Below are 12,507 nucleotides of genomic sequence, written 5' to 3'. Positions count from 1 at the left end.
CCAAAATAACGGGTTCTGCCTACTTAAGTGGTTGGGGGGGGGGGGGGTGGGATGTGGTCGATGACCTAAAGGTCAGCCGGCTGGTATGCTACCCCAGGACCTTCACCGTGCGTGGAGACCTCGGGTTTTCAGAGCAGGGGTGGGGGGGGGGGGCGGTGCGGGGCTTAGGCAGGGGAAGTTTAGAGCCGAGGGAGCGGCAGAAGCACGTGGGCTGAGGGGGTGGGAGGACGCAGACAGAGGAGTAACCGGTGGAAGTGTCAAAGAGGAAGGAGTGGAGGGCCGCTGAGGTGACAGGGTGTGGTCTGTGGGGGAGCAGCCGAACCCGGAGACGAGGGCAGACAGACCCACCAGGACAGAGGCGGCAGTGGGGAGCTTGCCTGCGTCGCTCGGTGCCGTGACAGCGGGGAGCGCCGCGCGGGGCCGGGTGGCGAGGGGAGTTTCCGTCCTCGCTCAAGTGGAGCCCGGCTCGGAGCTGCGCCAGCGCCTTCCGCCTGGGCCCGCGGTGCCAGACACCTGCCGAGTCCGAAGCGGGAGTCTGGCTGAGCCTTCGGCCGCCAAGTAAGTCTTGCCTTTTCTCTCCATTTCTCCTCCACGCCTCGGCGTCTTTCTCTGCGGAGCGTAAAGCTCCCGTTGGGGGGCTGCGCGCAAAGCGCACCAGGAGGCTCCGGTGGCGTCCAGGGATGCTCCCAGCCTCCCGGCGCGCCCCGGCCGGCGCGGGGACCCGGCCCCGAGGCCCCCGCCGCCACGTTCGCCTACGCAGCGCAGACGGAGGCGGCGGCGGAGTTGGTGGCACTGCTACTACCCGTCTTTTGTGTCTTGCCCGATCCCAGAGCCGTGCCAGGGCGGGGGGGAGGGAGCGGAAGCCACTTTATGGTTCCTGGCCCCACCTCTTGCCCCCACCCCAAATCCTTCGGGATTTCAATGAGTCGCGGACTCGGGCGTAAGTGCGTGCCAGACCCCCCAACTGGGCTAGTTACATCCGGGTGGCGGCCGGCGGGACCGCCACGCCGCCCCCTCTTCTGATTTTCTTTTTAGACACGGCACCTTTAACCGGGGGGGTGCTGGCGGCAAGGCTGACTGAGTGATTACGGGAGTCGAGGTGTAGGGGAAGACCTACCTTCTCGTTTTTCTTGGGTTCTGGAGGGGAAAGGACGGGGGCAGCGGGATCCCCGAAGCCGGAGCGTCCCGCGCTAGCGGGCTTGCGCGCGGCCGGCGAGCAGGCGTTCGCTGGGTGGGTCCCTTCCCTGGCTTATTGTTCGCGGTGACTGTTCTTGGGGCCGGGCTGAGCGACACAGCCGCTGCTCACGGGGCCATAAATAAAAGTGATGAGTTGCAGGAGTGAGGTCAAGGCTGCTTGGAGAAAGGGTTTACCCAGTTTGCAGACGGACTTCTCTGGGCTGGGAGGGCAATAGTACTCGACAGCGAAAACCGCTCCTGAGTGTGAAACTTAGCTGTGACTCTGATTCTCAGAGACAACCCAGTGAATTAAACCCTCGGAAACAGGGCGCGTATTTCCCCGTAGAAATTGTTTTCAGAGTAAGGAAGATGGAGTTTTAAGTATTATTGGCAGCTGGCTGCTTTCTCTTGCTAGCACCTGTTTCTCTTAAAGGTTCCTGGGTGGGGTTTATTTTCTCGCCCCCTCCCCCTCTAGTTTTGAATGTGTATTTATTCTGGTTGCGCTTTCAGCTAGTTGAATTGCATGGTTCTGGGGCGGCGGAGGGGGGTGGGGAGTCCGTTTTTAAACACAAAGTGCAATTTCCACTCTACAAACGGCCAAGCACTAGTGTGCACATTCGTTTCTCTTCCACCCTAGCCGCGTGCTAACGTTCATGGAGGCAGACATGTGCACCTGGAGTCAAAGGGAGACGGCTGTCCGTAGTTGGAGATGCCAAAACACAGCTAGCGCTTGTTCGTTTTGTTGGAGAGTAGGACACTCTTGAGTTTTTCCATTTTTTCTAAATTACAGCGATATCACCTGTTCATGATGTCTATTCTTTAGCCCACTACAAAGGAGGGTGCATTTTCCTGAGGAGGATGTCTCTTCTTTCTCCAAGATCCATAGGTACTAATCAGTAAGCTCTCGACAAGATATATATATATACATACATACACACACACATGTGTATGTATTATATACATACGTATTTATATACATACGTATACGTATATATACATATATACACACATATATGTATGTGTGTGTGTGTGTGTGTATATATATATATATATATATATATATATATATATATATACATATATTTACTTATTTATATTTGTAGCTGGTTGTAAATCCCAGGAGCTACTAACACACCCAGCTGCCCAGGTTATATTTTACTCTGACTTGCCTGATGGACGTGCTAAGTGCATCAGTCTGCTGAAGCCTGGAGTTGCAGCCCCCAGGAGAAATAATATGAACACCTCTCTCTGACCACGGTCTGATTCCACAGACGAGACCATGCAGAGTGGGGATGTTGTTTAGGGTATGGAAAGCCGTTTATTCTAGGGAAGGAAGAGAGAGTTAGGTAGAAGATAAATAAAAATGGAAACCTGAATAGGCAGCCAACATACCCAGTTCCATAAATGCACATGTGAAAAGTGTATTGTGTTCTCTCTCTCCCTCGCTCCTCATCACTCTTAATATTCCTTAATCTTTTCCATTGCAGTACTTGAGCCTCTAGGTTTTTTGTTTGGCTTTGAAAAGAACTTTTATTTTCAGTCTGTTAATATTTTACAGTTCCAATATCAGTAGTGCTCATTGAGTGCATAGGATTATCTTTTAAGCTGTTCTATTGTTTGTCTACTTGCGAACCATGGCCAGTTTAGTATGAGACCACATGAACAATGAATCAGCCAGGTTCTAATGAAGATTAAGACATGGAAGGTATCCACAGCTATGTATAAACTGTATACTCATCTAATCACCTTCCCACATGACCAGTTTTATCTAGTTGCTTGTTCATCTTCTGAAATCTCCGGACTCCAAATTCTTACCCAGATTGATTGCTGCACTAAATCTTGATTGTACAAAAAGCAGAACTTAATTATTTTGGCCTCATTTATCAGTCAGCAATGTTTAGTGTTGCCAATTTAATTATATCATTGAAATATGCATGACTTTAAAGTATGTTGAAAAAGGTCCTTTTAAACGTGTTTCTTCGAAAAGAAAAAAAAAGTCCTTGTGAAGCCATAATTTCACTGCTGTGAGGCCCCCTAGCCATTTGTGTTTATTGAGTTTACTCTTCCACATGAAGAAAGAACCATTGTTTTGTTGTCTAGGAGCTGAGGGAAGATGGAAAGTGAGAAAAGAAAATCAAGCACTTTAAAATGCTATTATTTTCTCTACTTGGGAAAAAATGTATGTATTTTAAGTAAACAGTGATTATTTTCTTAAAGATATACTAAAACCTTACTAAAGGGTACTGAGGAAAAGACGTTTTCAAGGATAGAAATGCAAGCTGTTACTAAATACTCGTAGAAGGTTGTTGGTGCATACATATGTTTTTGAACCAATCTTATAACACATTTTCTTCTTTCTATAGAATTATGAAGTGTTATCAAATTATTGATATTAAAATATTGTAATCTTATCAAAATCTATATTTAAATATACTGTCTTTTTGCAAGTGCTTTAATTGTAATAGCCTGTTTGTTGAGATTAAAAAGAACATCATTGATGTCATGGTGTGCTTTGCATTTTAAAATAGTAGCTAATGAATTACAAACATTCATTACTCCACAACCACTTGCTGAAATTTCTCAGGACCCCCAAATAGAGAATTATTTGTACTATATACTATCATTCAGACTCTTGCTGAGTTTATGTTGATCCTCTTTTCTTCTTCACAATTAATTTCCTTTTAAAGTAATACTCTGTTGACTCTGAATATTATGTTATTTTTATTCTATGTCATAAATTTATGTGCAGATATCTTCAACATTGTCCGTAAGGGACTTCCTGTTGAAAACATGCAGGGATTAGCGGGGGGAAGAATGAAGAGAGAGAGAACAACTTTTATTAAACCTGGAAAGAGTCAGAACCTAACACAGGAAGTGAAGGGCATGTTTCAATGAATAATTTCGTTGGGGAATACTTCTTTGACTTTTAAAAGCCCAAGCTATGTGGCACATAATACGCATTTGAGTATTTCAGGCAGTATCTTCACATATCATAAGGCAAAGTAATAGAGCATCATAGTGCCTTTGCTTTGTTACATTTGAATGGTGACTTTAATTCCATTAATTTTTCTTCATATTAAGTAATGAAAACTACCCACTGTTTTCTTATGCTTTTTTTTTTTTTTTTTTTTTTGCCAGGTATAGGGTGTGGATGGGAGGCTGGAAAGGAGAGAGAAAACTGTTCTATGTATATAAAAATGATAATTGGCAATGTTTATTTTGGAGACATTTTATTTAAAAAACTCAGTTTCCTCCTACACGTTTAGAACTTATTAAATGTTTAATAGGGAAGATGAAGTTTGACACTCAATTTTCATAACTAAATGCAACCATAAACAAATTGGTTAAATGATTCAAATAAGTGCATTTCAATCTTAAATTTAGTTTTCCTTCCCATAAACTAATATGGAAAAAAAGTATTGAATTAGATTTAGTTTTTAGTAGCCGATACTTGTTTAGATTTTCTTTAAAATAAAGATTAACATGAGTAATAATGTAAACACTTATGAAATGAAGATCTAAAGCAATACAAATTAATGATTGTGTATGCTTTTTATACATAGCTTTTTATGATAAATTATTATTTTTAATCTCAGGAGTAATGTGAATTTCTTAACTGATCACATTTCCTCTTTTGCTTTGGCCACTAGAAGGCTCAGAGCCAATCCGAGTCTAATTTGTTAATCATCTAGCACTCTTTGGAAAGTGGGTGTATGTATGTTATATTTCTCAGTGACTTTATCTTACTCTACTTATGTATGTATTTTGTCAAAATGTCTATTTTTTATTGTCGGTGGGGGGAGACAGCCTCAAAATTAATATGAATATGTATTTAGAAATACAATCAAATCCACAAATAGTTATTAAGATCTAATATTGCAAATGTTGAGGGCATTAGGCAAACTTAGGGATGGCTTCTGATCTAAAGATATTTATATTTTAGCAGGATAGAGAAGCCATAAACACATAACGAATTAACTAATAGTGAGTCAACATATATTTGCACATCTGTTGCATTAAATTAAAAACCCAGACTTTATCTCTTTAATGAAGCTCAGCTTCCACTTTCTGGAAAAAAACACTATTAATAGTACCAACCAGTAAAAAAAAAAGCGAAGTAACCAAATCTTTTCATTAGAAAGAATTCCCCTCTGGGGATACTAAACTCCAAATAGTCTGAGGATGTGAGAATGAAAATAAGTGTTGGAAAAATCCTTGTGATTCTTTGGTAGTGGAGACTTTCAGACATTTCTCTTCTCCTTCTCTCTTCCCCTCTTCCTCTGCTTCTGATTGGCTTTTCTGCTTGCTACCCAATCAGCCATTGGCTGGACCTGATTGACAGGTATGGCAATTCTGATGGCAGTCTCACTCCACCAGGCTGTCAGCTTATGAAATTTCTGGCTATGTAAATATAATATTTTTTCTAAGTACTGTACTTAAATACAGTAGTTAAATGTATGCGCCCACTGGTTGTTTCCCTTTGTACTTGAATCAACAGCCATTTTAAGCTTTTAGAAGGGACCACCCACAAAACTTCTTTTTGACTGTTGGAAAACTCAGGGAGAGAAAAAAAAAGTAAAAACTTGAAGACAAATTAGGACTAAATTATTGACGCAAGGTGACATATTTATGGCTGAGGGCACAAACTCTGAATTAAACTTCCAAATCTAACTATAGATACCTCTGGGTATGAAATGATTTTCATCTTCTCTATCTCCCACATAGACACCATTTTTCCCCAGACATCTCAATTATGGTTAATGTTAAAAAATAATTTAAAGTCTAAAACACGGGTATTTTGTCCTGAACTGAAGCAAACTTTCAAACAGACAATGATAAATACTGATCATTTAAACTTGGCCTTTTAAGAAGCACGTTGGATATGATGAGAATCTGTGTATTGGTACAATTACTGTGCTTCCAATTATGATATAAATAGTGCATAAAGCTTTAAAATTTTCATCAAATTAATGTTTCAATGACATGCAAATTAGCTACTGACATCTAAGGTGCATGCCATGTGATGATTCCTAATTGGCAAGTGAACCTCAGAGGGTTATTTATAGATTACATTGCAACAAAGTACTGGTGTAAATTCTCATTGTGCAGCTCAATTCAAATTGATGTTTTAGCTTTGATTCTCTTCCCTTTTTTTCATATCCCTTTTGATCTCTAAAGCCTCTCAGAAATAAGCTACCTAAGTTGCTAAATATGTAATTAATAACATTTGGATAGAGAATTTGTCTTCAAATTATCCCTAAGAGATTTGGAGACCAGTTAAGTATTCCTCACCAACTTGTTCAGGTATGCATAACTCTTGGGACTATGAATTTGAACTCAGAAATTTGGTAACATCCATCCAAAGCACATAGGATAAATGTTCACATAGAAAAAAAGTGAGGAAGAAACTTGGAACATTTATCAAGTGAATTAATTTTTAAGAATAGCTTCCTCTAAAGACCTGAGCTGAAGTCCTATTTTATTCTCTAATGGCCATTGAAGTTTCTTCTCTAGAATGCAGTGAGAGAAGAATAAGATAACTGCAATTCTCATACTATAGTATTAGGTCAGAATTTGGCCTTTCCTTTCTCTAGTCCATGTCAATATCTTCCTAAAGGTAGAACAACCAAATACAAAATGAAAAGGCAAATACTTCCTTCATTCTGCACATTTTGGTTCAGTATGTATTTTATACATGGTGTCAGGAAGCAAAGATATATGTGCTATAAATTTCAAAGATATAGCTTATTACAGAAGTTTATTATGTATTAACCTTTTGATTTTTCTTCATGCTATACTCAACTTGAAATGTCCCACTTTGCATACCAAATTGGTAAAATGCCTATCTTTGCCTAAAGGTTTATTTAAAATACACTTTCTGTTTGAAGGAATCCCATAGTTGGATTTGAACTTGACTTTTTTTTTTTGTAAGGGTGCCTGTGTGTGTATGTGTGTGTTGTGTGTGTTTTACAGCAATATTGTGAGAATAAACATGTTTAGAAACATTTAAAGAATTCTATACAAATATAGTATTAATATAATAACTATTCTAGATCTACAAAGAGAGAAACTAAATGCCGGATTCAAGCTACACGTGGAAGTAAATACTTTTCTCATTTTGAACCCTTTTGACTGGTAGTTGAATACCAGTTCTGTTCTGGGGCCTGTTACTTTTTATTGAGAGAAGTACTAGTCATGTGTAGTATGGCATGGGTATGGTCAAGGCAACTGGATTTCTTGCTAATGAAGATTTATCAGGAAATTTGGCCTTTAATTAGGAAAATACACTCACCCAAATAAACATTCAATAAGGACTTCCTGTAGATGGGTACATATGCATTAATGTTAAATGTGTTCTTGAAGTTATCAGATACCCTTACTGCATTAGCTTACTTCATTCACTGTATGTCATACTTTCTCTTGTCTCCTTAAACACTCAGTACCTCTGCCTACACCTTCACTCTCAGATGAAGGCATTACTTCCTATTCACTGATGCAAGTGAAACAATCAAAAAAGATTTTTTGCAGACACCCACTGCCACGTTTATCCACCTGCTAGTACCTGCTCCCACAAAATCTAATCTGCCTTCTTGCAGGTTCTCTCACACAGCACTGGTGGTATTTCAACTGTTACATTTTAGTGCAATACAAGGTAGAAGCATGAAAATGCAGTTTGTCAGGGAATAAAACTATTCCATTAGACCTAAAACTTACAGTTTTAGTTGTTTAGCATTGGGAAATAATCAGGGTTGCAGTCAAAGATGAATGTAAAGTATGTTACTTGGAATAGTGAAAAATTAGAAGCAACACAACGGCCCAAAGATAGAATAAGAACGTACAGCTTGTATTTATAATAGAATGTTAAACATTATTTAAAACTATTTTTTTTCAAAAAATAATTGTTGACAAGGTAAAAGTAGATGATATAGTGTAAAAGAAAAAAAAATCCTAAACTTACATAGTACATCATAAAATTTTGTACGTGTTCATAGAAAAGACCAGAAAAATTAGTGAGCCATGTTAAAAGGTTGTTCCAATGGACACTGAGATGAAAAGTGTTCTGTATAGCAAATATTTTGAATGTATTAGCTTGAAAGAAAAAACTTCTTCATGGGAAGATCCTGGTAATATAGAAAATGCACATTGAGTAAACGATAGCAAAAGCCGTCTCTGCAACGTGATTCTACTGTTGTTGAAATATTGGTCCCCACTAGGCATTCCCCTTGCCTGCCATGTTCAGTCCTGCAAGACCCATAGAATTTACCACTAAAATATATCATAAATCCATTTAATCTTTACCATCTTTACTGCCATCCTTCTGGAGTAAGACCCCATAATTTCTAGCCTGGATCATTGCCTTACCTTCCAACAAGTTCTTCCCACTCTTGCTCTGGCAGAAATGATGACATGAGAGGCTATATTGCATACTGTTTGAAGCATGGACTCTATGGGTGGGTGGCCTGATTATGAATCCCATTACTGCTACTTACTAGCTGTGAGACTGGGGGCAAATTACTTCACTTCTCTTTACTTCCTTTTTCCTATTGATAAAATTACTAATACCTATCCTGTAAGGTTGGTATGAGGATTAAGTGAGTGTCTGGCAGAAAGTAAGTACTAGTATGTATTACCTATTGTCAAGACCTAAATTAGATTTTATCTTTTCTTCTTTAAAACCATCCAAGGACTTCTCATTGGGCTTTGAATTAAACGTTATGATCACATACATCAACTTTAACTCTTGCTACTTTCTGTTTCCTTGCTATTTCCATAAAAACATCAAGTCCATTCTGTCACAGGGCCTTTGCCCATGCTGTTCCCTCTGCCTGCAACACCCTCCTCTGATTGTCCCCATAGTAGCTTTTTGTCCTACAGGTCTCAGCTTCTGCTGCCTCCCCTGAGAGCCCTTCCCTGCCTTCTACTTATCTAAAGGACAGGACACTTCCTTCTAGTCTCTTTTCACTCTTTATACCTTATGTTTCCTTAATAGACCTTATCACAATTTGAGCTTTTTGTTTGTTTGTTAATCTTTTCCCCCTCTATTTGACCACAAGAATTTAAATTCTCTGAAACAAAGATAATGTCTTTGATGGTTACATTTGTTTCCCCTAATATCTAGCAGAGGGTCTGACATGTAGTACTAGGCAAATGAATAAATATTGGATGGATGGATGGATGGATGGATGGATGGATGGATGGATGGCTGAGACTCTGTTATAATCAAGGGATTGCATTTCTAGAAAGGCTAACTTTATATTTGCAAGTTCCATATGTCACTAAGGAGATACAAAAGGTTAAGTTATTAATACTTATCATTTTGGCTCTTAATATACAAGGCCTTAAATATACTTATCAGAACACAAGTACATTTTGAAAGAAATAGATTGCTTGGGAGTGGAGAGGAAAGTGATAGGTGGACTGGGGGACTCTAGACCTGAAGATGTTTCAGGCCAGGGATGGCCTAAGTGGAAACTGCAGTGCTGGGGTAGGGATATATGGTGGGCTTGAGGTGATGTTTCAGACCATTGATAGTTGAGGCATTCAAGAGGAAGTATCAGATTAACATTTCACAAAGAACCCGGTTAAAAATACTACATAAAGCAACTTCCATAGCATTTTACTTCTTAGCTTTAGGGAATGTTAGATTCTATATATACAATGCTAAAATAAGTGGATGAAAGATTTTTTAAGAATTAAAATTAGTTATTTGATGTCGTGAAAAAAACCAAAAAATTCCTTCTTTGGATTTAGCTGGTTTTTAAAATGGAAGTCAGTCATACCTGAGTATGTGTATATATGAGTGTGTGTCCGTCTTTGCAAACTTTTTTTTTTTAGGCAGGAAAACACTTCATATAAAAAAGATGTTTTCATGTATTGCTTTTGATCATAAAATTGTAAAGGCATGGCAAGTTTTCTATCAAGTGATGTTCCCTTTCTCTTACCAGGAGGTGTCACTACAGCTCACTCAAACTTACTAGTGCATTCTGTAGGGACAAAGTAGTGCTAGCATTTTATCAGAATGTCAGTACCTACCCACCAAGTTCTCTACTGAGTTAGAGGAAATTTGATGAAAAAAGAAGTTTTTCCAGGTGCCTGTTTCTCCTCCAAACAAATGTTGTAATCATGAATTAGCTGAAAACATAAACACTTGTTTAATATTCTGGAAACAAACAACATTCTTGCTTTCCTTTCAATGTTGAGTAGGGACAATGTGGAAGAAACAACAACAAGGAACAAGATACAGGAGGAGAGACAGTCATAGAGAAACATGAAAAGGAGAGTGAAATTGAAGTGTTTCCAGTGATAACATGCCCTTGAAGATCCCTAAACCCACTATTCTCTCACTGTCAGACTTAGTGTGCATTGTCCCTCTCTTCCCCCCTTCTCTACCTGGATGAGTCCACCTTGCTCTGCCAGAGATATTATAATCAAAACAAAAACAACTACCTGGTGTAGGGGCGCCTGTGTGGCTCAGTTCGTAAAGGTCCAACTTTGGCTCAGGTCACGATCTCACCTCTTGTGAGTTTAAGCCCGGCGTGGGTCTCTGTGCTGACAACTCAGAGCCTGGAGCCTGCTTCAGATTCTGTGTCTCCCTCTCTCTCTGCCCCTCCCCCACTGTCTGTCTGTCTCTCTCTCTAAAAATAAACATTAAACATTTAAAAAAAAAATAAAAAATAAATAAAAACAACTACCTGTGTTGAGCTAATATACTCTACTAGCTCTTTGACACATATAATTTCTATCTCCTCTGAAATACCATTTATAATACCATTATAAAATAAATGTTGTTATGAAAAAATTTCCAGGTCAAGAAAATAAAAGTTGGAAAAGTTGCTTGATTTGTATTTGTAGATATGATTTCACCACAGGCTCATCAGATTTCAAAAGAACACCCTTGTTCCTTCTATGATGCCTGTGAAGAGCCCTTCCCACTGGATACTTTCCTAACATCTCTGACTGATTTAGGTAATCCTTCCACTGTTCCCACAACATCACTTATCATGACTTATCATGACTTATCATGACTTATCATCACTTATCATCACTTATCATGACTGGGCCATGACTGACTATTTTCTTTTCTCCCTCTTCACCCAGAGGAGCACTTTGAGAATGGGTATGATGTGTTGTCTCTAGAACAGAACATGAGACACCTAATGTTTATGTTGATGGATGGGTGAACAAGAGAAAAGGTGCATTCAAAGATGGGGCTCCAGGATCCTTGAGGATGTGGCTGAAGAAAGCATGGAAAGCAAGAACTGTTGGACTGCTGGCCTTCACCCACTGCTGTTGGCATTGCTTGTTCCACAAGCAACTGAACAATGCAGAGGAAAGTCCCAACGTTTTTGAGAGGAGGAAGAACAAGGTTAAGAGTTCAAGAAGGAGAGAATATTAACCATAGCCCACAAGCCTTACAATAGCTTTTCTCTAGAACTGGAGGGAAAAGACTGCCATCAGAGGAGTCGTGTTTTCTACTGACCTCCAGGTGGCAGCATGGCCCAGCTGTCAGAGAACAACTCAGTTCTTGGACACCCTTAATGCCGTAGGACTCAGGACTGTTCTCAGGGCATTTTTAGTGCCCTGGGAATGATTAATGGTGCTGCTCGCTCACTGCACCCCAAGGGTAATTGAGCTTGCAATATTTTGGAGGCTGCAGAGAGACTTCCCAAGCATCTGATAGAAGGGGCTGCAACATTTTGGACATTATATCCCTTCAGAGACCTCCTCGAGGTCTTTTTTTGTGCCCAGAATGCAATATTTGGCAAAACGTTTTAAAGGGGGAAAAAAGACCACATCACCACCTCTAAAATATGGGAAATTGAACAGTCTTTATGCTTTTTCAGATGTCTGGTTTGCTCTGCATTTCATATTCTTTTTTCTTTCCTTAGTTCTGAAATAATATTCCTTTCCACCTGACTTAAAGCAAATCCTCTGGAAGGTAGCTTATGTTAATTGACTGAGTATTTTGAAAGAGTGCAGGCAGAGCTATGTATAATGTCTTCATTTAAATAAGCTCTGCGTCCTTTTATATTGTAAGCTGAGGTATTTAAAAGTAAGATGACTGGAAATTTCTAAAGTTGCACACAATTCAAGAGAATGTGAAACATGTTAGAATGAGTGACTGACACAAAGCTACAGCGTCCATTTATTCTAAATATACATGTAATATCAATTATAGAAGACAACCAACAAAAGATCTTAAGCTTGTCAGGTTGGGTTTGTGTGACTGCTTCTTTTCATTAGAATTTTTAGTAACTGGGAAAAATGCCAGATTCTAACCGTTGGAAAATGGTGTCTTGAATAGGATAGGATATACTAGTAGATCTTAGC

The 12,507-nt window shown here is 39.6% G+C and overlaps 1 protein-coding gene across 1 annotated transcript in view; it reads left to right on the top strand.

Moving 5' to 3' along the window:
• Positions 1–266: 266 nt before the first annotated feature.
• The window catches only part of SEMA6D (semaphorin 6D), a 571,597-nt gene continuing 559,356 nt past the window's right edge, over positions 267–12,507 (top strand). Inside the window, exon 1 of the mRNA XM_078448584.2 lies at positions 267–558. The gene's annotated coding sequence lies outside the window, so the exon portion shown is untranslated. The remainder of the gene's footprint in view (positions 559–12,507) is intronic.

Source organism: Panthera onca, chromosome B3 (assembly GCF_046562875.1).
Source record: "Panthera onca isolate mPanOnc1 chromosome B3, mPanOnc1 haplotype 2, whole genome shotgun sequence".
Lineage (NCBI taxonomy): Eukaryota > Metazoa > Chordata > Mammalia > Carnivora > Felidae > Panthera > Panthera onca.
Note: the sequence above shows the minus strand (reverse complement) of the source record. Positions and strands in the feature narration are given on the sequence as shown.